Genomic DNA, 26668 nt, shown 5'->3' with positions numbered 1-26668 from the left:
CCCACTATCTCCTCCACTACCCCCAACACAACCCCCCCACTACCCCCCCCCCCACTCCCCCCACTCCCCCTTCTGCCCCCCCACTCCCCCCGCCCCCCACGCCCCCCCTTCTGCCCCCCCCCTCCAGTTCCCCCCCACTCCCCCCGCCCCCCACTCGCCACTCAACCCCTCCCCCCCTCCACTCCCCACCAAATTCCCGCCCCTCGTTCCGGTCGAGACTGGAAAATTCCAGCACCGCATCACCCCCCACCACCACTCGCGATATCACTCCGCCTGGTGGGACGGGTTCGCGCAAAACAATAACACCAGAGAATCTTGGTTCTTTCGGTAAAGTCGCGTACGGTAAATAGAAAACAAAAAAAAGCGAAGATGTCGAAATAAAATACAAAAATTCAAATAATAAAACGGCATGCAAATAATAAAAAGAAAAAAAATAATACGTTTAAAAAAATAAAAGTTTTAAGTACAAAAAAAATAACAGCCGAGATTTAAAATTTAAAATTTTCTCCCCCCAAATCCTCTTCCAACCGCTGATCGCAATTTCTCAGCGCAGTGGAACAGTCGCCGACGATTCTGTTATCGATCTCCTCCGTTATTCACGAAAGGAGACGGAACTTTTAAAGAAAAACACCAAAAAAACCCTCCGCACTACTTTTTCTGCGCGGATGGACACGCGACCGGAAGTGGCGGCGTGATGAGGTCGGGGCTATAAAAGCGGAGCGCGCCGCGTCACAGCTCACAGTCAACGGCGGCGCTGGTGGTGAAGACATTGAAGATCTTTAGAACGTCAAAACAGCGCTCCTGGTAAGATATTAAAATATATTAATATATTAATCTTTATTAAAAAAAGATTCATATATTTACAAATATATAAACGTAAAGCTTTGGAAGGTGTATGGAGTTAAAAAAAAATTGTTAGGCGTTCGTTGCGAAGGCGTTGCTCTCTGTACGCCGTCAAAGCTTAGTAAGATTTATAAATAGAAGTGTTTATGAATTTGTGTAATAGAAAGCTTTGGAAGGTGTATTGGCTGTCCTTGAGCCATCGTTGCGAACGCTTCGGTACGCCGTCAAAGCTTGACTAACTCCCCCCCGTAAGATTTTTAGTTTTGGCTTTTATTTAAAGTCGTTAACGGTTAAATAATTGGGAGGGGGGGGATATTTTTCTGAGAATTATATCGCGACTAGTGTGGTATGTTATATACGTGCGTGTCTATAACTCGGTACTTAAGGCGCTAAGTGTATATATGCCGTGTTGTGATGGGTTTGTTTATATGCGGGCTTAATTAATGCGACCGTGAGGGGAATTTTTTTTATATTTTTTTTTTTACTTTTGATCTTACGGGCTTGGACCCACCCCGAACGGCTGTATTTAAAGTAGGCGTAGCTAAATCGCTATCTTGTAAGTTTTTTAAAAATATTAAGAGTTTTAAAGAAATTTTTTTTAGAGCCGTAAGATGGCGGCTGAAGTCCAACAAAATGGCCGCTCGCTCTCAAAATGGCCTCCGTCTTCACCCCTCTCCTACCGCCCGCACAAGCTCCTCCCCCTTGGCTGTTACACGCCCCCACGTGTCAGTTAGGCTCCTCCCCCTTAGCTGTTGATCTCCCCAACCCCCGCACTTGGCCGTTACGCCCCTCCCCCTTGGCTGTTAACACGCCCCCACGTGTCTGTTAGGCTCCTCCCCCTTAGCTGTTCTCCCCAACCCCTGCACTTGGCCGTTACGCCCCTCCCCCTTGGCTGTTACACGCCCCCACGTGTCAGTTAGGCTCCTCCCCCTTAGCTGTTGATCTCCCCAACCCCCGCACTTGGCCGTTACGCCCCTCCCCCTTGGCTGTTAACACACCCCCACGTGTCTGTTAGGCTCCTCCCCCTTAGCTGTTGATCTCCCCAACCCCCGCACTTGGCCGTTACGCCCCTCCCCCTTGGCTGTTAAAACGCCCCCACGTGTCTGTTAGGCTCCTCCCCCTTAGCTGTTGATTTCCCCAACCCCCGCACTTGGCCGTTACGCCACTCCCCCTTGGCTGTTAACACACCCCCACGTGTCTGTTAGGCTCCTCCCCCTTAGCTGTTGATAACCCCCCCCACTTGGCTGTTACGCTCCTCCCCCTTGGCTGTTGGTCTCCCCCCACTTGGCTGGGTGGCGGAGGAGGTGGGTGGGGGGTTGGGTGGTGGGGGGGGGGTGGGGTGGGGGGGGTGGTGGGTGTGGGGGGGGTTGGGTGGTGGGGGGGGGGTTGGGTGGTGGGGGGGGTTGGGTGGTGGGGGGGGGGGTTGGGTGGTGGGGGGGGGTTGGGTGGTGGTGGGGGGGGTTGGGTGGTGGGGGGGGGGTTGGGTGGTGGGGGGGGGGTTGGGTGGTGGGGGGGGGGTTGGGTGGTGGGGGGGGGTTGGGTGGTGGGGGGGGGTTGGGTGGTGGGGGGGGGTTGGGTGGTGGGGGGGGTTGGCCTGGGTGCTGGTGGGTGGTTGCTGATGAGGTTTGCCTGCACCTTTTCACCTTCACTCAAAAGTCTTAATCCGCTTTGTGTCCCCTCTAGGTGTCTCGACTTGCAAGGCGCCCCCCTCCCCCACACATCCCCCCCTCCCCCTCGATGCCAGCAAGCGTTGGATAAGGGTGACGTACCTTCGGTTTCTTTGTCTGCCAAAGCGTAATGCCGAAATTTTTTTTTTAAAAAACCTTTGCTCAAGTTGCTCCTCCCTCCCTTCCCCCCACACACGTGTCTTTGTTTAGACTTTAGGCGATGTGGCATTTTACTGGTAGGAACTAAGTTGTTAACTGATTGTACCAGCCTGCAATAAGATGAATGTGTCCGTCCGTCCCCTTTCAATGCTTTAACGAAGTTGAAATCTCGTGCTTGTTGGGGTGTAAAATCAGCAAATGGGCGGCGCAGAGAGACTTGAACGTGTCTTACTGGCACCCAACATTTGGAATGTCGCGTAACCAGGAATGCGTGCCAATGTCGTGAAGTTGCGCAAAATTCCCCAATGTTCCTATACCAGCCCCCCCCCACCCTGCAGGGGGGGGGCCCTGTTTTTCGCTGCGACGTGCGGTCATCGGCTGAATCGGTTTCGGACCCCCCCCCCCCCACCGCCGCCGTGCTTTGTGTAGCGAGGCGGCGGCGTTGAGGGTCCTCTCGTGGTGTTGCGCTCCAAGCGAAATGTACAAAATTAAACGGGTGGTGGGTTGGGGGGGTTAAACGTGCGTTCTCGGTTATTCGGTTTTAAGTTTTGTGTTATCCCAACCAAAGCACTTTTTTTCCCGTGTGGCCCACGTCCGGTGATGGTGGTGGTGGTTTGCCGGTGTTTGTGACTGTGGTGGGTTTGGGGGGAGGTGGGGGTTGGCTTTTAGGGCGACCGGATTTTTTTTAAAGTCAAAAAAATACTTTTACGGAAGCTCTCCCAACTCGGTTTTTGTGACCCCCCCCCCCCCCCGGTCAGTCGTGTTTGTTTCTCTGGGAGGGAGTTGGGTTGTGCCCGGCGGGAGAGACTGGGAGCCCTTGTGCGTTGAGTCGCAGGTCTGTGTATGTGTACGGTTCAAGACGGGGGGCTGTGTAGGTTCGTGTAACGTAACAGGTTACACTGGTAGGAACTAAGTTGTAAACTGAGTGTACCAGCCTGCAATAAGATTAATGTGTCCGTCCGTCCCCTTTCAATACTTTAACGAAGTTGAAATCTCGTGCTTGTTGGGGTGTAAAATCAGCAATGGACGGCGCAGAGAGACTTGAACGTGTCTTGTTGCCACCCAACATTTGGAATGTCACATAACCAGGAATGCGTGACAATGTCGTGAAATTGCACAAAAAATCCCCAATGTTCCTATACCAGCCCCCACCCTGCAGGGGGGCCTGTTTAACTCGCCCTTTCTCCTCCCCGCAAAACCCCCCCAACACGACCGCTTTTACGACCCGATGAACCCAACCCATGAAGGAAATGTGGACGAGTTTTTTTTATTTTGTTGTTGTGTCAAGCATCGTGAAATAAAAACCCCCGTCGTGTTTTTCTCCCCAAACCCCCCCCCCCAACCCACCCCATGAAACAACAGCGAAGAGGAAATAAAGCGAGGAATGCTGCGAGATGCCAAAACCAAAAGTTGTGCTCTGTTTTTCTGCTCAACCTCCCCCAAGATCATGTCGTCTTGTGTGGGTTGGGCGAGTTGTGGGGTTGGTGTGGGGTGGTGGTGGAAGCAAAGTGCGAGCGAGGCGGGGAGAGAGAAAGAAAACCCCCTCCCTTGGAAAGTTGCAGCCTGGAATAACCCGTCGAAAGGTTGCGTTCGCTGCTCCTGGAACATTTGAAAAACGGACGAATTTGTGCAGAGATTTTGTTTTTAAATTGCCGGGATGAAAAGTTCTGTTCGCTGCTCCTGGAACATTTGAAAAACGGACGAATTTGTGCAGAGATTTTTTTTTTTAATCCGCCGGGATGAAAAGTCTCCACGAAAAACTTCTCATTACGGGGGTCTTCATCGCGGCCGCTTCACGTCGGTTTGGCAACGTCAAAAAAAAAACCCCTGGCAAATGCGCATTTGTGTGGCGTCTGGAAGGTTCCGGAAAATTAACGATTGGACAAATCGACGCTCGACAAATTGTAGAGGAATTTGAAGTAAATTTTCCCAAACTTAAACGTGCTTCCGCAAGCGCTTCTCGAAGGGGGGCGGCTCCCCCCCCCCCCCCCCCACTTCTGGAAAGATTTAACGATTGACTTTTCTTTTTACGAACGTGGAAATTGCGTTGGATTTCTGAAGCGATTCGTTAAAATGCAACCGCTTAAGAGACTTGGGGCAAGGCTCGGGAAGACCCTCACTCTGCCATTCTGACGAGGCATGCAGCAGCTTACTTGCATTGCGCTCTTTGGTGTGCTTATTAGGGGGGGTGTGGAGCATTGTGAAGCGACAACTCTTTATCGGCCTGGTGTTCTGCGCAGATTGCCCCGAGGGGAGAGAAAGGGGGGGGGGGGGGGGTGCGGCACATCGTCCGGGGAGACGCGAAGCGGATGCGCCGGGGCGGGCTGGCTCGCTCGCACAAGGCTCCCCTTGCCGCCGCGAAATCTGTCGCCGGGTCACAAACGTCGCGCTCGGCCATCGCAACGCGCCCACCGCCTCCGCCCCGCGGCCGCAACGCCGCTATACTGTCCACCGCCCGGCCACGGTCAACCGCCCTCTGCAACTGCCGCTGCTCGGCCACGGGAAGTTCGCGCAGCTGCTCCCGTCTGCCCTTGCCAACCCCCCCCCCTCCCTCTTCCTCCGTTGTGCGTTTTGTAGCCGCTTCCTTGGGTTGGCGGCGTTGTTGTACCGAGCTCCCACCGACCCAGCCAATCCTGGGTGGCGCAGGCTGTGCGGTAAACCTCTCGTCACCACTCCCGCACGCAATTTTTTTTTACCCCACGTGGTTTGGGGGGGGGGGTTGTCCTTAACCAAACGTCTTCCAGAAGTTTCTCCCCCCCCCCCCCCTTCCTTAGCAGAGCTTGCGTCTCCATAGCCCAGGCGGTGAGGCGTCTCGTGCCTCATGTTCTAGGTAAACCAATGGATTCCCACACACCCGCTCCACTACCTGTGGCACATACGAATCTGTACGTTGCTGTGGCTTGCCAGAAATCTTGAGGGGGGGGGGGGTGGGTGGGTGGGGGGGGTGTGGGCCTTTCACGTTCTCTGTTACAGAATCTAGTCGAACATCCGCCCCTACCCTGTACAACAACCCCCAGCCCTGGAGAACGGGGAGAAGAGACCACGCACACCAAGCCCCATTACACCGCCAATAACCAGGGAGTGCCCTTTTGACTCCTCACACACCGCACGCGTTATTTCTCAATGGGTCACGAGTTGGCTCGCCAGCCAGGTGTGAACATGGAGCTGTGTTTATCATTGTCAAGGCTGAGCGGATGGATGGTGGTGATGGGTGGAATGGGGGAAAAACGCAACCCCCCCTACTGCTGTACGGACGGGCAGCCCAGCCGCGGAAGGAGGGGCCGGAATCTTTGCCGCCACCAGGGAGTGTCCTTGAAACTCTTCTTGCTGCACAGCCACACGGCAACATTTTATAATGATTCATCAAATGGCGGATTGGCCTTGGCTTCTCCAGTCACGTGTGAACGCTGAGGTTGTGTTTTTATAGTTGTCAAGGCTGAGCAGCACATGGTAGTGGGGAATGGGAAACAACTCGACCCACAGAGCAAGGAGCCGCACTGCTGTACAACACCAGCCTCGGGAGAAGCTGTACGGACCATTACCAGCCACCAGGGAGTGTCAGACTTTTCCACACGCCAACATTCTGTAACAAATCTTTCTGAACAGACAAGTTGGATGAATCTAAAATTACGTCTTTAATCTGCTGCTTGTTAATCCATATGACAAGAATGGCAATGAGCCGTGCTCTGTAGCCACGCGTGAGCATCCACGGAGGGGTTGTGTTTTATTATTTTCAAGGCTGAGTGGCTGAAGGTGATGCGGAATGAAACGCTGGCATCCGTTCCCGTCACCCCCAACTTTGAGAAAGATGTCTCTGGGCGAGTTCTCAACCCAGGTAACCGTGCGAGTCTCCAGCCCGATCCTCGGCCTTGCTCACCAAACGAGCGATGTGGATGTCTATTTGAGGATTGTTTGACGTTTTGGTTTTCGTAATTGGCCACGCTGGGGAAAGTTGTCGGCAAGACTGTTAAAGTTTTTTTTAACGCGGCATAATCTGAAACCTCAATAGTAAAACACAGCGTGAAGTTTATGTAATGTGACCTGAAGATTGAAATTAATGTTTTCTTACGGCTGTCCTGAAATAGTTGCGTAACCAGGAAAGGGCATTGATGGTGACATTGCTAGCAAGTGGTGTGCAGTGTTGGTCATTGGGGTGGTGGGGGGGGGCTCCTAACGTTCTATGTTACAGGACCCCAGCAGTTGTGCCTAGCGCAGACGTCTCTGTTCAACTCTACGCAACTTCCTCGGTGCAACTCACACGGTCTCAGTTGCAACTCCTCACAACCTCGCTGCAACTCCACACAAACTCGGTCAAACTCAACGTAACCTCAGAACACCTTCACGCAACCTTGCTCAAACTCCTCGCAACTTCAGTGCAACTCCACACGGCGTCAGTTACAACTCCACACAACCTCGCTGCAACTCCACGTTACCTCGGTGCAACTCTACGTAACCTCAGAACACCTTCACACAACCTTGCTCCAACTCCTCAACTTCAGTGCAACTCCACGTTCTCTGTGCACCTCCCAAGCAACCTTGCGACATCGTACAAGGGGACAGCAAGAGGGAAGGAAGCGCAAATTGCTCCTCTATCATCGGCCATTCCAGGCAGTTAACGGGACCCGGTAACACCGTAAATACTTTGACATTCACATTTGCCTTGTTGCTACTACTGCTACAGGCCTTGTGTTTGTATCAGGGGGAGTGGGGGGGGTCTCTAACGTTCTGTCTTCCAGAATCCTCTCCCTGGTCTACTCTCGCTCAAACATCAAACATCTCGGTACAGCTCCAAACAAAGGAAGCCCCAACGGGGCAGAGATCCCAGGCAGTGACGGGACAGGGAGCCAAGTCTGCAGCCTCCTACCGCTGTTACAACCCAGTCCTGGACAGGAGAGGCCAGAGACGACCAACGGCTTCCATCAGGGAGTGTCAATGTCTCTCGCCACCCACAGCAGCAGCATTCTTTATTATCAATGGCAATGAGCTGTGCTCTGTAGCCACGCGTGAGCATCACGGAGGTTGTGTTTTATTATTGTCAAGGCTGAGCGGGTGTTGGTGGTGATGGGGAATTGGACACGCTGGCATCCGTTCCTGCCACCCCCAACTTTGAGAAAGATGTCTGGGCGAGTTCTCAACCCAGGTAACCGTGCGAGTCTCCGGCCCGATCCTCAGCCTTGCTCACCAATCGAGCGATTAGTTTTCGTAATTGGCCACACGGGGAAAAGTTGTCAGGAGGACTTTGAAAGTTTTTAACGAGTCAATACTTGAAGCCTAATTATAGAATAACCACAGCATGAAGTTTACGTAATGTGACCTGACGTTTGAAATCAATGTTTTCTTAGGGCTATCCTGAATATTTCCCTAAGCCAGGAAAGGGCGTTGATGGTGACATTCCTAGCAAGCGGTGTGAAGTGTTGGCCATTGTGGCTCTGGGGTGGTGGGTGGGGGGAGGGGCTCCTAACGTTCTGTGTTACAGGACCCCAGCAGTTGTGCCTAGCACACGTCTCTGTTCAACTCTACGCAACTCCCTCAGTTGCAACTCCTCCACACAATCTCGCTGCAACTCCTCCACACAACCTCGCTGCAACTCCACATTACCTCGGTGCAACTCTACTTAACTTCAGAACACCTTCACGCAACCTTTCTCCAACTCCTCGCAACTTCAGTGCAACTCCACACGTTCTCTGTGCAACTCCCAAACAACCTCGCGACATCGTACAAGGGGACAGCAAGAGGGAAGGAATCGCAAATTGCTCCTCTATCATCGGCCATTCCAGGCAGTTAACGGGACCCGGTAACACTGTTAAATACTTTGATATTCACATTTGCCTTGCTACTACTTCGACTACAGGCCTTGTGTTTGTATCAGGGGGAGTGGGGGGGGGGTCTCTAACGTTCTGTCTTCCAGAATCCTCTCCCTGGTCTACTCTTGCTCAAACATCAAACAATTCCTTACTGGATCTCCACACAGCCTCGGTGCTACTCAACGCAACCTTGATGCAACTCCAACACCGTCCATCAGGGAGTGTCAATGTCTCTTGCTACCCACAGCAACATTATTACTATGCAATGGGCATGAGCAGTGCCTCTAGGTAGCCACGAGTGTGAACACGGAGGTTGTGTTTATCATTGTCAAGGCTGAGCGGACGATGGTGGCGATGGGCGGAATGGGAGAAACGCAACCCCCCTACCGCTGTTACAACCCAGTCCTGGACAGGAGAGGCCAGAGACGACCAACAGCGTCCATCAGGGAGTGTCAATGTCTCTCGCTACCCACAGCAGCAGCATTCTTCATTATCTATGGCAATGAGCCGTGCTCTGTAGCCACGCGTGAGCATCATGGAGGTTGTGTTTTATTATTGTCAAGGCTGAGCGGGTGGTGGTGGGGAATCTGACACGCTGGCATCCGTTCCTGCCACCCCCAACTTTGAGAAAGATGTCTGGGCGACTTCTCAACCCAGGTAACCGTACGAGTCTCCGGCCCGATCCTCGGCCTTACCAAACCAGCAATTAGTTTTCGTAATTGGAAACGCGGGGAAATTTTGTCGGCAGGACTTTGAAAGTTTTAATCGAGGCAAAACTTTAAACGTTTATTTGCAAATGACCACAGCATGAAGTTTACTTAATGTGACCTGAAGAATGAAATCAATGTTTTCTTACGGCTATCCTGAATATTTCCTTAAGCCAGGAAAGGGTGTTGATGGTGACATTGCTAGCGAGCGGTGTGCAGTGTTGGCCATTGTGGCTCTGGGGTGGTGGGTGGGGGGAGGGCCTCCTAACGTTCTATGTTACAGGACCCCAGCAGTTGTGCCTAGTGCAGACGTCTCTGTTCAAATCCACGCAAGTGCCTCAGTTGCAACTCCACGTTACGTCGGTGCAACTCTACGTAACCTCAGAACAATTTCATTCAACCTTGCTCCAACTCCTCACAACTTCAGTGCAACTCCACACGTTCTCTGTGCAACTCCCAAGCAACCTCGCGACATCGTACAAGGGGACAGCAAGAGGGAAGGAAGTGCAAATTGCTCCTCTATCATCGGCCATTCCAGGCAGTTAACGGGACCCGGTAACACCGTAAATACTTGACATTCACATTTGCCTTGCTACTACTACTACAGGCCTTGTGTTTGTATCAGGGGGAGGGGGGGGTCTCTAACATTCTGTCTTCCAGAATCTTTCCCGGGTCTACTCTCCTACTCGCTTTGAACATCATCTCAACATCTCGGTACAGCTCCAAACCAAGGAAGCCCCAACGGGGCAGAGATCCCAGGCAGTGACAGGACAGGGAGCCAGGTCTGCGTCTCGATGTCTCGGTTCAAGTGCAGAGGAAGGAAGTGCAAACGGTCGAATCGGCGGTGGATACGGGCAGTTAGCGGACCTCCTGGTAACACCGCAACACCTTTGGCCGTGCGTTTGAATTTGCCTCGCTGCTGCTACTACAGGATTTGTTTGTATTGGGGAGGGGGGAGGGGCTCCTAACGTTCTGTGTTACAGGACCCCAGCAGTTGTGCCTAGCGCAGACGTCTCTGTTCAACTCCACGCAATTCCTTACTGGAACTCCACACAGCCTCGGTGCTACTCAACGCAACCTTGATGCAACGTCAACACCGTCTATCAGGGAGTGTCAATGTCTCTTGCTACCCACAGCAACATTATTACTATGCAATGGTCATGAGCAGTGCTGCTAGGTAGCCATGAGTGTGAACACGGAGGTTGTGTTTATCATTGTCAAGGCTCAGCAGGTGGTGGTGGTGAATCGGAAACGCAAGCTGATGCACAGAGCAAGCAGCCGCACTGCTGTACAACACCAACCCAGCCCTGGGTGGAAAGTGGGAGAAGCCGTACGGCCTTTACCATCCACCAGGGAGTGTCAATGACTCTTGTACTTCCCACACGGCAACATTATTTATCAATGGCAATGAGCCTTGGCTGTGTAGCCCACACGTGGACATACGGAGGTCGTGTTTATCATTGTCAAGGCTGAGTGGGTGATGGTGGCGCTGGGCGGAATGGGAGAAACGCAACCTCCTACCGCTGTTACAACCCAGTCCTGGAGAGGCCAGAGACGACCAACGGCTTCCATCAGGGAGTGTCAATGTCTCTCGCCACCCACAGCAGCAGCATTCTTTATTATCAATGGCAATGAGCCGTGCTCTGTAGCCACGCGTGAGCATCATGGAGGTTGTGTTTTATTATTGTCAAGGCTGAGCTGGTGGTGGTGATGGGGAATCAGACACGCTGGCATCCGTTCCTGCCACCCCCAACTTTGAGAAAGATGTCTGGGCGAGTTCTCAACCCAGGTAACCGTGCGAGTCTCCGGCCCGACCCTCGGCCTTACTCACCAAACCAGCGATTAGTTTTCGTAATTGGAAACGCGGAAATGTTGCCGGCAGGACTTTGTGAAAGTTTTATTCGAGGCAAAACTTGAAACCTAATTAGCGAATAACCACGGCATGAAGTTTACGTAATGTGACCTGACGATTGAAATCAATATTTTCTTACGGCTATCCTGAATATTTCTCTAAGCCAGGAAAGGGCGTTGATGGTGACATTCCTAGCAAGCGGTGTGCAGTGTTGGCCATTGTGGCTCTGGGGTGGTGGGTGGGGGGAGGGGCTCCTAACGTTCTATGTTACAGGACCCCAGCAGTTGTGCCTAGCGCAGACGTCTCTGTTCAACTCCACGCAATTCGTTACTGGAACTCCACACAGCCTCGGTGCTACTCAACGCAACCTTGATGCAACGTCAACACCGTCCATCAGGGAGTGTCAATGTCTCTTGTACTACCCACACGGCGACATTATTTATCAATGGCAGTGAGCCTTGGCTGTGTAGCCCACACGTGGACATACGGAGGTCGTGTTTATCGTTGTCAAGGCTGAGCGGGTGATGGTGGCGATGGGCGGAATGGGAGAAACGCAACCCCCTACCGCTGTTACAACCCAGTCCTGGACAGGAGAGGCCAGAGACGACCAACAGCGTCCATCAGGGAGTGTCAATGTCTCTCGCTACCCACAACAGCAGCATTCGTTATTATCAATGGCAAAGATCCGTGCTCTGTAGCCACGCGTGAGGATCATGGAGGTTGTGTTTTATTATTGTTAAGGCTGAGCGGGTGGTGGTGGTGATGGGGAATCGGACACGCTGGCATCCGTTCCTGCCACCCCCAACTTTGAGAAAGATGTCTGGGCGAGTTCTCAACCCAGGTAACCGTGCGAGTCTCCGGCCCGATCCTCGGCCTTCTCACCAAACGATCGATTAGTTTTCGTAATTGTAAACGCGGGGAAATGTTGTCAGGAGGACTTTGTGAAAGTTTCAATGGAGGCAAAACTTGAAACCTTTATTTGTAAATGACCACAGCATGAAGTTTCCGTAATGTGACCTGAAGATTGAAATTAATGTTTTCTTACGGCTGTCCCGAATAGTTGTGTAAGCCAGGAAAGGGCGTTGATGGTGACATTGCTAGCGAGCGGTGTGCAGTGTTGGTCATTGTGGCTCTGGGGTGGTGGGGGGAGGGGCTCCTAACGTTCTGTGTTACAGGACCCCAGCAGTTGTGCCTAGCGCAGACGTCTTTGTTCAACTCTACGCAACTTCCTCAGTGCAACTCCACACGGCCTCAGTTGCAATTCCTCCACACAACCTCGTTGCAACTCCACGTTACCTCGGTGCAACTTTACGTAACTTCAGAACACCTTCACGCAGCCTTGCTCTCCAACTTCTCGCAACTTCAGTGCAACTCCACGCTTTCTCTGTGCAACTCCCAAGCAACCTCGCGACATCGTACAAGGGGACAGCAAGAGGGAAGGAAGCGCAAATTGCTCCTCTATCATCGGCCATTCCAGGCAGTTAACGGGACCCGGTAACACCGTAAATACTTTGACATTCACATTTGCCTTGCTGCTACTGCTACTACAGGCCTTGTGTTTGTATCAGGGGGAGTGGGGCGGGGGGTCTCTAACGTTTTGTCTTCCAGAATCCTCTCCCTGGTCTACTCTCGCTCAAACATCAAACATCTCGGTACAGCTCCAAACCAAGGAAGCCCCAACGGGGCAGAGATCCCAGGCAGTGACGGGACAGGGAGCAAGGTCTGCAGCCTCCTACCGCTGTTACAACTCAGTCCTGGACAGGAGGGGCCAGAGAACGCCAACAACCGTCCATCAGGGAGTGTCAATGTCTCTTGCTACCCACAGCAGCAACATTATTACTATGAAATGGTCATGAGCAGCGCCGCTAGGCAGCCACGAATGTGAACACCAAGGTTGTGTTCATCGTTGTCAAGGCTGAGCGGGCGATGGTGGCGATGGGCGGAATGGGAGAAACGCAACCCCCTACCGCTGTTACAACCCAGTCCTGGACAGGAGACGCCAAAGACGACCAACAGCGTCCATCAGGGAGTGTCAATGTCTCTCGCTACCCACAGCAGCAGCATTCTTTATTATCAATGGCAATGAGCCGTGCTCTGTAGCCACGCGTGAGCATCATGGAGGTTGTGTTTATTATTGTCAAGGCTGAGCGGGTGGTGGTGATGGTGGTGCTGGGGAATCGGACACGCTGGCATCCGTTCCTGCCACCCCCAACTTTGAGAAAGATGTCTGGGCGAGTTCTCAACCCAGGTAACCGTGCGATTCTGCGGCCCGATCCTCGGCCTTGCTCACCAATCGAGCGATTAGTTTTCGTAATTGGCCACGCAGGGAAAAGTTGTCAGGAGGACTTTGAAAGTTTTTAACCGGTCAATACTTGAAGCCTAATTATAGAATAACCACTGCATGAAGTTTACGTCACGTGACCTGAAGATTGAAATCAATGTTTTCTTACGGCTATCCTGAATATTTCCCTAAGCCAGGAAAGGGCGTTGATGGTGACATTGCTAGCGAGCGGTGTGCAGTGTTGGCCATTGTGGCTCTGGGGTGGTGGGTGGTGGGTGGGGGGAGGGGCTCCTAACGTTCTATGTTACAGGACCCCAGCAGTTGTGCCTAGCGCAGACGTCTGTTCAACTCCACGCAACTTCCTCAGTTGCAACTCCTCCACACAACCTCGCTGCAACTCCTCCACACAACCTCGGTGTAACTCCACGTTACCTCAGTGCAACTTGACGTAACCTCAGAACAATTTCATTCAACCTTGCTCCAACTCCTTGTAACTTCAGTGCAACTTCAGTGCAACTTCACGTTTTCTCTGTGCAACTCCCAAGCAACCTCGCGACATCGTACAAGGAGACAGCAAGAGGGAAGGAAGCACAAATTGCTCTATCATCGGCCATTCCACGCAGTTAACGGGACCTGGTAACACCGTAAATACTTTGACATTCACATTTGCCTTGCTGTGGCTACTACTACAGGCCTTGTGTTTGTATCAGGGGGAGTGGGGGGGGGTCTCTAACGTTCTGTCTTCCAGAATCCTCTCCCTGGTCTACTCTCGCTCAATCATCAAACATCTCGGTACAGCTCCAAACCAAGGAAGTCTCAACGGGGCAGAGATCCCAGGCAGTGACGGGACAGGGAGCCAGTTCTGCAGCCTCCTACCACTCTTACAACCCAGTCCTGGACAGGAAGGGCCAGAGGAACACCAACACCGTCCATCAGGGAGTGTCAATGTCTCTTGCTACCCACAGCAGCAACATTATTACTATGCAATGGTCATGAGCAGTGCTGCTAGGTAGCCACGAGTGTGAACACGGAGGTTGTGTTTATCATTTTCAAGGCTCAGCAGGTGGTGTTGGTGATTCGGAAATGCAAGCTGATGCACAGAGCAAGCAGCTGCACTACTGTACAACACCAACCCAGCCCTGGGTGGAAGGCGGGAGAAGCCGTACGGCCTTTACCATCCACCAGGGAGTGTCAATGACTCTTGTACTTCCCACACGGCAACATTATTTATCAATAGTAATGAGCCTTGGCTGTGTAGCCCACACGTGGACATACGGAGGTCGTGTTTATCGTTGTCAAGGCTGCGCGGGCGATGGTGGCGATGGGCGGAATGGGAGAAACGCAACCCCCTACCGCTGTTACAACCCAGTCCTGGACAAGAGAGGCCAGAGACGACCAACAGCGCCCATCAGGGAGTGTCAATGTCTCTCGCTACCCACAGCAGCAGCATTCTTTATTATCAATGGCAATGAGCCGTGCTCTGTAGCCACGCGTGAGCATCATGGAGGTTGTGTTTTATTATTGTCAAGGCTGAGCGGGTGGTGGTGGTGGTGGTGATGGGGAATCGGACTCGCTGGCATCCGTTCCTGCCACCCCCAACTTTGAGAAAGATGTCTCTGGGTGAGTTCTCAACCCAGGTAACCGTGCAAGTCTCCGGCCCGATCCTCGGCCTTGCTCACCAAACGAGCGATGTGGATGTCTATTTGAAGTTTGACCTTTTGATTTTCGTGATTGGCCTCGCGGGGAAAAGTTGTCGGTAGGACTTTGTGAAAGTTTTAATCGAGGCAAAAACTTGAAACCTTTATTTGCAAATGACCACAGCATGAAGTTTACGTAATGTGACCTGAAGATTGAAATCAATGTTTTCTTATGACTCTCCTGAATATTTCCCTAAGCCAGGAAAGGGCGTTGATGGTGACATTGCTAGCGAGCGGTGTGCAGTGTTGGCCATTGTGGCTCTGGGGTGGTGGGTGGGGGGAGGGGCTCCTAACGTTCTGTGTTACAGGACCCCAGCAGTTGTGCCTAGCGCAGACGTCTCTGTTCAACTCCACGCAACTTCCTCAGTGCAACTCCACGTTACCTCGCTGCAACTTTACGTAACCCCAGAACACCTTCACGCAACCTTGCTCCAACTCCTCACAACTTCAGTGCAACTCCACGTTCTCTGTGCAACTCCCAAGCAACCTCGCGACATCGTACAAGGGGACAGCAAGAGGGAAGGAAGCGCAAATTGCTCCTCTATCATCGGCCATTCCAGGCAGTTAACGGGACCCGGTAACACCGTAAATACTTTGACATTCACATTTGCCTTACTACTACTACTACAGGCCTTGTGTTTGTATCAGGGGGAGTGGGGGGGGTCTCTAACGTTCTGTCTTCCTGAATCCTCTCCCTGGTCTACTCTCGCTCAAACATCAAACATCTCGGTACAGCTCCAAACCAAGGAAGTCTCAACGGGGCAGAGATCCCAGGCAGTGACAGGATAGGGAGCCAGGTCTGCGTCTTTGATGTCTCGGTTCAAGTGCAGAGGAAGGAAGTGCAAACGGTCGAATCCGTGGTGGATACGGGCAGTTAGCGGACCTCCTGGTAACACCGCAACTCCTTCGGCCGTGCGTTTGAATTTGCCTCGCTGCTACTACTACAGGATTTGTTTGTATCGGGGAGGGGGGAGGGGCTCCTAACGTTCTGTGTTACAGGACCCCAGCAGTTGTGCCTAGCGCAGACGTCTCTGTTCAACTCCACGCAATTCCTTACTGGATCTCCACACAGCCTCGGTGCTACTCAACGCAACCTTGATGCAACTCCAACACCGTCCATCAGGGAGTGTCAATGTCTTTTGCTACCCACAGCAGCAACATTATTACTATGCAATCGTCATGAGCAGTGCCGCTGGGTAGCCACGAGTGTGAACACGGAGATTGTGTTTATCATTGTCAAGGCTCAGCAGGTGGTGGTGGTGGTGAATTGGAAACGCAAGCTGATGCACAGAGCAAGCAGCCGCACTGCTGTACAACACCAACCCAGCCCTGGGTGGAAGGCGTGAGAAGCCGTACGGCCTTTACCATCCACCAGGGAGTGTCAATGACTCTACTTCTCACACGGCAACATTATTTATCAATGGCAGTGAGCCTTGGCTGTGTAGCCCACACGTGGACATACGGAGGTCGTGTTTATCATTGTCAAGGCTGAGCTGATGATGGTGGCGATGGGCGGAATGGGAGAAACGCAACCTACCGCTGTTACAACCCAGTCCTGGACAGGAGAGGCCAGAGACGACCAACAGCGTCCATCAGGGAGTGTCAATGTCTCTCGCTACCCACAGCAGCAGCATTCTTTATTATCAATGGCAATGAGCCGTGCTGTGTAGCCACGCGTGAGCATCACGGAGGTTGTGTTTTGTTACTGTCAAGGCTGAGCGGGTGGTGGTGATGGTGGTGATGGGGAATCGGACACGCTGGCATCCGTTCCTGCCACCCCCAACTTTGAGATAGATGTCTGGGCGAGTTCTCAACCCAGGTAACCGTACGAGTCTCCGGCCCGATCCTCGGCCTTACTCACCAAACCAGCAATTAGTTTTCGTAATTGGAAACGCGGAAATGTTGCCGGCAGGACTTTGTGAAAGTTTTATTCGAGGCAAAACTTGAAACCTAATTAGCGAATAACCACGGCATGAAGTTTACGTAATGTGACCTGACGATTGAAATCAATGTTTTCTTACGGCTATCCTGAATATTTCTCTAAGCCAGGAAAGGGCATTGATGGTGACATTCCTAGCAAGCGGTGTGCAGTGTTGGCCATTGTGGCTCTGGGGTGGTGGGTGGGGGGAGGGGCTCCTAACGTTCTATGTTACAGGACCCCAGCAGTTGTGCCTAGCGCAGACGTCTCTGTTCAACTCCACGCAATTCGTTACTGGAACTCCACACAGCCTCGGTGCTACTCAACGCAACCTTGATGCAACGTCAACACCGTCCATCAGGGAGTGTCAATGTCTCTTGTACTTCCCACACGGCGACATTATTTATCAATGGCAGTGAGCCTTGGCTGTGTAGCCCACATGTGGACATACGGAGGTCGTGTTTATCGTTGTCAAGGCTGAGCGGGCGATGGTGGCGATGGGCAGAATGGGAGAAACGCAACCCCCTACCGCTGTTACAACCCAGTCCTGGACAGGAGAGGCCAGAGGCGACCAACAGCGTCCATCAGGGAGTGTCAATGTCTCTCGTTACCCACAGCAGCAGCATTCTTTATTATCAATGGCAATGAGCCGTGCTCTGTAGCCACGCATGAGCATCATGGAGGTTGTGTTTTATTATTGTCAAGGCTGAGCGGGTGGTGGTGGTGGTGGTGATGGGGAATCGGACACGCTGGCATCCGTTCCTGCCACCCCGAACTTTGAGAAAGATGTCTGGGCGAGTTCTCAACCCAGGTAACCGTGCGAGTCTCCGGCCCGATCCTCGGCCTTGCTCATCAATCGAGCGATTAGTTTTCGAATTCGAAATGCGGGGGAAAGTTGTCCGGCAGGACTTTGAAAGTTTTAATCGAGTCAAAACTTTAAACCTTTATTTGCAAATGAACACATCATGAAGTTTACGTAATATGATCTGAAGATTTTAATCAATGTTTTATTCCGACTATCCTGAATATTTCCCTAAGCCAGGAAAGGGCGTTGATGGTGACATTGCTAGCGAGCGGTGTGCAGTGTTGGCCATTGTGGCACTGGGGTGGTGGGTGGGGGGAGGGGCTCCTAACGTTCTATGTTACAGGACCCCAGCAGTTGTGCCTAGCGCAGACGTCTCTGTTCAACTCCACGCAACTTCCTCAGTTGCAACTCACACGGCCTCAGTTGCAACTCCTCCATACAACCTCGGTGCAACTTTACGTAACTTACGAACACCTTCACGCAACCTTGCTCCAACTCCTCGCAACTTCAGTGCAACTTCAGTGCAACTCCACACGGCCTCAGTTACAACTCCACACAACCTCGCTGCAACTCCTCCACACAACCTCGGTGCAACTCCACGTTACCTCCGTGCAACTCTACGTAACCTCAGAACACCGTCACGCAACCTTGCTCCAACTCCTCACAACTTCAGTGCAACTCCACGCGTTCTCTGTGCAACTCCCAAGCAACCTCGCGACATCGTACAAGGGGACAGCAAGAGGGAAGGAAGCGCAAATTGCTCCTCTATCATCGGCCATTGCAGGCAGTTAACGGGACCCGGTAACACCGTAAATACTTTGACATTCACATTTGCCTTGCTACTACTACTACAGGCCTTGTGTTTGTATCGGGGGGAGTGGGGGGGGTCTCTAACGTTCTGTCTTCCAGAATCCTCTCCCTGGTCTACTCTCGCTCAAACATCAAACATCTCGGTACATCTCCAAACCAAGGAAGCCCCAACGGGGTAGAGATCCCAGGCAGTGATGGGACAGGGAGCCAGGTCTGCGTCTTTGTCTCGGTTCAACTCCACGCGGCTTCGTGTTGATGCAAGCGGAGTGGAGGGCGTGCAGATGTCTGGGGCGTCGTCGGGAGAATCCAGGCCGTTAACGGGACACCTGGTAAAGTTAAAACGCCGTTGCCATTCGCATTATCAATGACTACTTCAGGCTTTGCGTTCGTATCGGAGTTGGGGAGTTGGGGGGGGTCGTCTTAACACCGTGTCTTCCAGAATCCCTCGCGTCTCCTGCGTCCTCGCGATGCCAGCAAAGAGGGGGAAGAGAGATCATCGGTGAATCCAGGCATTGGCAAGAGCTAAAGTCTGATTTACACAGACGTCTCTCTCGCTTCGAGCTCCACACAAACCCTCTCGTGCGTCCCGTGAAGGAAGTGCGGATGTCTGGGGCGTCGTCGGGAAAACCCAGGCAGTTAACGGACCTCCTGGTAAAACCGCAGCTCCTGGGCCATCCGTTGCTTTCAAGTTTGTTGACTGTGGCAGTTGGGGGAGGGGGGGGTTCCTTTAACGCTGCAACCTGCAGACTCCTCCACCCGTCTACTCGCTGAGGAGGAGGCCCAAGGTCTGCGTCCATCGGCGATTCCAGGCGGTTGTACCGGTACCTGGTGACACCACAAATACTTTGGCGTCTGTTTTAATTGGCCTAGCTCAGCGATGAGCACATTTATTGACTCGCGGGTCACAATGGGTTCTTGAATTTGACAGAGGGGCCGGGCCAGGAACAGATGGATCGAGTGTTTGTGTTACCTAATATAAATGACGTGTTAAAAATCATTACATGAAAGGATTTGGCCTTTAACAGGTAGCAAAGCATTTATTTGCAAGGGCAATTTAACAAATTGCACGAACATGAACAATACAAAAACGTGTCGTAACGTGACTGATCAAACATCATGAAAACAGCGCCATCTAATGGGGAAATGGCGGCATTGCAGGAGAAAGGTAAAATTTTATTTAATAATATTTGGACAAGTTCGGCGGGACGGATTAAGAAGCCCAACGGGCCATACTTTGCCCATGTCTGGCCTAGCTACTGCCAGAGTTCTGTTTGTATCGGGAGTAGGCGGGGGGGGGTATTCTAACGTTCTGTCTTCCAGAATCCTCCCCGGGTCTACTCTCCTACTCGCTTTGAACATCATCTCAACATCTCGGTACAGCTCCAAACCAAGGAAGCCCCAACGGGGCAGAGATCCCAGGCAGTGACGGGACAGGGAGCCAGGTCTGCAGCCTCCTACCGCTGTTACAACTCAGTCCTGGACAGGAGGGGCCAGAGAACGCCAACAACCGTCCATCAGGGAGTGTCAATGTCTCTTGCTACCCACAGCAGCAACATTATTACTATGAAATGGTCATGAGCAGTGCTGCTAGGTAGCCACGAGTGTGAACACGGAGGTTGTGTTTATCATTTTCAAGGCTCAGCAGGTGGTGTTGGTGATTCGGAAATGCAAGCTGATGCACAGAGCAAGCAGCTGCACTGCTGTACAACACCAACCCAGCCCTGGGTGGAAGGCGGGAGAAGCCGTACGGCCTTTACCATCCACCAGGGAGTGTCAATGACTCTTGTACTTCCCACACGGCAACATTATTTATCAATAGTAATGAGCCTTGGCTGTGTAGCCCACACGTGGACATACGGAGGTCGTGTTTATCGTTGTCAAGGCTGCGCGGGCGATGGTGGCGATGGGCGGAATGGGAGAAACGCAACCCCCTACCGCTGTTACAACCCAGTCCTGGACAGGAGAGGCCAGAGACGACCAACAGCGTCCATCAGGGAGAGTCAATGTCTCTCGCTACCCACAGCAGCAGCATTCTTTATTATCAATGGCAATGAGCCGTGCTCTGTAGCCACGCGTGAGCATCACGGAGGTTGTGTTTTATTGTCAAGGCTGAGCGGGTGGTGGTGGTGGTGGTGGTGATGGGGAATCGGACACGCTTGCATCCGTTCCTGCCACCCCCAACTTTGAGAAAGATGTCTGGGCAAGTTCTCAACCCAGGTAACCGTGCGAGTCTCTGGCCCAATCCTCGGCCTTACTCACCAAACCAGCAATTAGTTTTCGTAATTGGAAACGCGGGGAAATGTTGTCGGCAGGACTTTGTGAAAGTTTTAATCGAGGCAAAACTTGAAACCTTTATTTGCAAATGACCACAGCATGAAGTTTCCGTAATGTGACCTGAAGATTGAAATCAATGTTTTCTTATGGCTATCCTGAATATTTCCCAAAGCCAGGAAAGGGCGTTGATGGTGACATTGCTAGCGAGCGGTGTGCAGTGTTGGCCATTGTGGCTCTGGGGTGGTGGGTGGGGGGAGGGGCTCCTAACGTTCTATGTTACAGGACCCCAGCAGTTGTGCCTAGCGCAGACGTCTCTGTTCAACTCCACGCAACTTCCTCAGTTGCAACGCCACACGGCCTCAGTTACAACTCCATACAACCTCGGTGCAACTTTACGTTACCTCGGTGCAACTTTACGTAACCTCAGAACACCTTCACGCAACCTTGCTCCAACTCCTCACAACTTCAGTGCAACTTCACACGTTCTCTGTGCAACTCCCAAGCAACCTCGCGACATCGTACAAGGGGACAGCAAGAGGGAAGGAAGCGCAAATTGCTCCTCTATCATCGGCCATTCCAGGCAGTTAACGGGACCCGGTAACACCGTAAATACTTTGACATTCAGATTTGCCTTGCTGCTACTACTACTACAGGCCTTGTGTTTGTATCAGGGGGAGTGGGGGGGGTTCTCTAACGTTCTGTCTTCCAGAATCCTCTCCCTGGTCTACTCTCGCTCAAACATCAAACATCTCGGTACAGCTCCAAACCAAGGAAGCCCCAACGGGGCAGAGATCCCAGGCAGTGACGGGACAGGGATCCAGGTCTCCTGCCTCCTACCGCTGTTACAACCCAGTCCTGGACAGAAGGGGCCAGAGAATACCAACAACCGTCCATCAGGGAGTGTCAATGTCTCCTACTACCCACAGCAGCAACATTATTACTATGCAATGGTCATGAGCAGTGCCGCTAGGTAGCCACGAGTGTGAACACGGAGGTCGTGTTTTCATTGTCAAGGCGGAGCGGGCGATGGTGGCGATGGGCGGAATGGGAGAAACCCAACCACCTACTGCTGTTACAACCCAGTCCTGAACAGGAGAGGCCAGAGACGACCAACAGCGTCCATCAGGGAGTGTCAATGTCTCTTGTTACCCACAGCAGCAACATTATTACTATGCAATGGTCATAAACAGTGCCGCTAGGTAGCCACGAGTGTGAACACGGAGGTTGTGTTTATCATTGTCAAGGCTGAGCGGGTGGTGGTGGTGATGGGGAATCGGACACGCTGGCATCCGTTCCTGCCACCCCCAACTTTGAGAAAGATGTCTGGGCGAGTTCTCAACCCAGGTAACCGTGCGAGTCTCCGGCCCGATCCTCGGCCTTCCTCACCAAACGAGTGATTAGTTTTCGTAATTGGAAACGCGGAAATGTTGTCGGCAGGACTTTGAAAGTTTTAATCGAGGCAAAACTTGAAACCTTTATTTGCAAATGACCAGAGCATGAAGTTTCCGTAATGTGACCTGAAGATTGAAATCAATGTTTTCTTACGGCTATCCTGAATATTTCCCTAAGCCAGGAAAGGGCGTTGATGGTGACATTGCTAGCGAGCGGTGTGCAGTGTTGGCCATTGTGGCTCTGGGGTTGTGGGTGGGGGGAGGGGCTCCTAACGTTCTATGTTACAGGACCCCAGCAGTTGTGCCTAACGCAGACGTCTCTGTTCAACTCCACGCAACTTCCTCAGTTGCAACTCACACAGCCTCAGTTACAACTCCCAAGCAACCTCGCGACATCGTACAACGGGACATCAAGAGGGAAGGAAGCGCAAATTGCTCCTCTATCATTCGCCATTCCAGGCAGTTAACGGGACCCGGTAACACCGTAAATACTTTAACATTCACATTTGCCTTGCTGCTACTACTTCTACTACTACAGGCCTTGTGTTTGTATCAGGGGGACTGGGGGGGGGGGGTCTCTAACATTCTGTCTTCCAGAATCCTCCCCGGGTCTACTCTCCTACTCACTTTGAACATCATCTCAACATCTCGGAACAGCTCCAAACCATGGAAGTCTCAACGGGGCAGAGATCCCAGGCAGTGACGGGACAGGGAGCCAGGTCTGCGTCTTTGATGTCTCGGTTCAAGTGCAGAGGAAGGAAGTGCAAACGGTCGAATTGGCGGTGGATACGGGCAGTTAGCGGACCTCCTGGTAACACCGCAACTCCTTTGGCCGTGCGTTTGAATTTGCCTCGCTGCTGCTACTACAGGATTTGTTTGTATCGGGGAGGGGGGAGGGGCTCCTAACGTTCTGTGTTACAGGACTCCAGCAGTTGTGCCTAGCGCAGACGTCTCTGTTCAACTCCATGCAATTCCTTACTGGAACTCCACACAGCCTCGGTGCTATTCAACGCAACCTTGATGCAACGTCAACACCGTCTATCAGGGAGTGTCAATGTCTCTTGCTACCCACAGCAGCAGCATTCTTTATTATCAATGGCAATGAGCCGTGCTCTGTAGCCACGCGTGAGCATCACGGAGGTTGTGTTTTATTATTGTCAAGGCTGAGAGGGTGGTGGTGGTGATGGGGAATCGGACACGCTGGCATCCGTTCCTGCCACCCCCAACTTTGAGAAAGATGTCTGGGTGAGTTCTCAACCCAGGTAACCGTGCGAGTCTCCGTCCGATCCTCGGCCTTACCAAACCAGCAATTAGTTTTCGTAATTGGAAACGCGGGGAAATGTTGTCGGCAGGACTTTGTGACAGTTTTAATCGAGGAAAAACTTGAAACCTTTATTTGCAAATGACCACAGCATGAAGTTTCTGTAATGTGACCTGAAGATTGAAATCAATGTTTTCTTAGGGCTATCCTGAATATTTCCCTAAGCCTGGAAAGGGCGTTGATGGTGACATTGCTAGCAAGCGGTGTGCAGTGTTGGCCATTGTGGCTCTGGGGTGGTGGGTGGGGGGGGGCTCCTAACGTTCTATGTTACAGGACCCCAGCAGTTGTGCCTAGCGCAGACGTCTCTGTTCAACTCCACGCAACTTCCTCAGTTGCAACTCACACAGCCTCAGTTGCAACTCTTCCATACAACCTCGGTGCAACTCCACGTAACCTCGGTGCAACTCTACGTAACCTCAGAACAATTTCATTCAACCTTGCTCCAACTCCTCGCAACTTCAGTGCAACTCCACACGTTCTCTGTGCACCTCCCAAGCAACCTCGCGACATCGTACAAGGAGACAGCAAGAGGGAAGGAAGCACAAATTGCTCCTCTATCATCGGCCATTCCACGCAGTTAACGGGACCCGGTAACACCGTAAATACTTTGACTTCCCACATTTGCCTTGCTGCTACTACTACTACAGGCCTTCTGTTTGTATCAGGGGGAGTGGGGGGGGGGGGTCTCTAACGTTCTGTCTTCCAGAATCCTCTCCCTGGTCTACTCTCGCTCAATCATCAAACATCTCGGTACAGCTCCAAACCAAGGAAGTCTCAACGGGGCAGAGATCCCAGGCAGTGACAGGACAGGGAGCCAGGTCTGCAGCCTCCTACTGCTGTTACAACCCAGTCCTGGACAGGAAGGGCCAGAGGAACACCAACACCGTCCATCAGGGAGTGTCAATGTCTCTTGCTACCCACAGCAGCAACATTATTACTATGCAATGTTCATGAGCAGTACAGCTAGGTAGCCACGAGTGTGAACACGGAGGTTGTGTTTATCGTTGTCAAGGCTCAGCAGGTGGTGGTGGTGAATCGGAAACGCAAGCCGATGCACAGAGCAAGCAGCCGCACTGCTGTACAACACCAACCCAGCCCTGGGTGGAAGGCGGGAGAAGCCGTACGGCCTTTACCATCCACCAGGGAGTGTCAATGACTCTTGTACTTCCCACGGCAACATTATTTATCAATAGCAATGGGCCTTGGCTGTGTAGCCCACACGTGGACATACGGAGGTCGTGTTTATCATTGTCAAGGCTGAGCCGATGATGGTGGCGATGGGCGGAATGGGAGAAACGCAACCTCCTACCGCTGTTACAACCCAGTCCTGGACAGGAGAGGCCAGAGACGACCAACAGCGTCCATCAGGGAGTGTCAATGTCTCTCGCTACCCACAGCAGCAGCATTCTTTATTATCAATGGCAATGAGCTGTGCTCTGTAGCCATGCGTGAGCATCACGGAGGTTGTGTTTTATTATTGTCAAGGCTGAGCGGGTGGTGGTGGTGGTGATGGGGAATCGCCTACGCTGGCATCCGTTCCTGCCACCCCCAACTTTGAGAAAGATGTCTGGGCGAGTTTTCAACCCAGGTAACCGTGCGAGTCTCCGGCCCGATCCTCGGCCTTGCTCACCAAACGAGCGATGTGGATGTCTATTTGAGGTTTGTTGACGTTTTGGTTTTCGTAATTGGCCACGCGGGGAAATGTTGTCGGCAGGACTTTGTGACAGTTTTAATCGAGGAAAAACTTGAAACCTTTATTTGCAAATGACCACAGCATGAAGTTTCCGTAATGTGACCTGAAGATTGAAATCAATGTTTTCTTACGGCTATCCTGAATATTTCCCTAAGCCAGGAAAGGGCGTTGATGGTGACATTGCTAGCGAGCGGTGTGCAGTGTTGGCCATTGTGGCTCTGGGGTGGTGGGTGGGGGGAGGAGTTCCTAACATTCTGTGTTACAGGACCCCAGCAGTTGTGCCTAGCGCAGACGTCTCTGTTCAACTCCACGCAACTTCCTCGGTGCAATGCCACACGGCCTCAGTTACAACTCCCAAGCAACCTCGCGACATTGTACAATGGGACAGCAAGAGGGAAGGAAGCGCAAATTGCTCCTCTATCATCGGCCATTCCAGGCAGTTAACGGGACCCGGTAACACCGTAAATACTTTGACGTTCACATTTGCCTTGCTACTACTACTACAGGCCTTGTGTTTGTATCAGGGGGGAGTGGGGGGGGGGTCTCTAACGTTCTGTCTTCCAGAATCCTCTCCCTGGTCTACTCTCGCTCAATCATCAAACATCTCGGTACAGCTCCAATCCAAGGAAGCCCCAACGGGGCAGAGATCCCAGGCAGTGACGGGACAGGGAGCCAGGTCTGCGTCTTTGATGTCTCGGTTCAAGTGCAGAGGAAGGAAGTGCAAACGGTCGAATCGGCGGTGGATACGGGCAGTTAGCGGACCTCCTGGTAACACCGCAACTCCTTTGGCCGTGCGTTTGAATTTGCCTCGCTGCTGCTACTACAGGATTTGTTTGTATCGGGGAGCGGGGAGGGGCTCCTAACGTTCTGTGTTACAGGACCCCAGCAGTTGTGCCTAGCGCAGACGTCTCTGTTCAACTCTACGCAATTCCTTACTGAAACTCCGCACAGCCTCGGTGCTACTCAACGCAACCTTGATGCAACTCCAACACCGTCCATCAGGGAGTGTCAATGTCTCTTGCTACCCACAGCAGCAACATTATTACTATGCAATGGTCATGAGCAGTGCTGCTAGGTAGCCACGAGTGTGAACACGGAGGTTGTGTTTATCATTGTCAAGGCTGAGCGGGTGATGGTGGCGATGGGCGGAATGGGAGAAACGCAACCCCCTACCGCTGTTACAACCCAGTCCTGGACAGGAGAGGCCAGAGACGACCAACAGCGTCCATCAGGGAGTGTCAATGTCTCTCGCTACCCACAGCAGCAGCATTCGTTATTATCAATGGCAAAGATCCGTGCTCTGTAGCCACGCGTGAGCATCATGGAGGTTGTGTTTTATTATTGTTAAGGCTGAGCGGGTGGTGGTGATGGGGAATCGGACACGCTGGCATCCGTTCCTGCCACCCCCAACTTTGAGAAAGATGTCTGGGCGACTTCTCAACCCAG

At 52.4% G+C, this 26668-nt stretch overlaps 1 protein-coding gene across 2 annotated transcripts in view; it reads left to right on the top strand.

The window, feature by feature from the left end:
- The first annotated feature begins 279 nt into the window (after positions 1–279).
- LOC116958472 (uncharacterized) overlaps positions 280–26668 on the top strand; it is a 91194-nt gene continuing 64805 nt past the window's right edge. The window contains exons 1-2 of one of the 2 annotated variants that reach the window (XR_012931678.1): positions 280–804; positions 2527–26668. The gene's annotated coding sequence lies outside the window, so the exon portion shown is untranslated. Of the gene's footprint in view, positions 805–2526 lie in introns of those variants that run through there. The other variant, XM_076058839.1, reaches the window with a different exon arrangement.

This window comes from Petromyzon marinus (assembly GCF_048934315.1).
Source record: "Petromyzon marinus isolate PM22_M1 ecotype Great Lakes invasive population chromosome 78 unlocalized genomic scaffold, UKy_Petmar_22M1.pri1.0 chr78_unloc.3, whole genome shotgun sequence".
NCBI lineage: Eukaryota > Metazoa > Chordata > Hyperoartia > Petromyzontiformes > Petromyzontidae > Petromyzon > Petromyzon marinus.
This window is presented reverse-complemented; position numbering and strand designations above follow the sequence as displayed.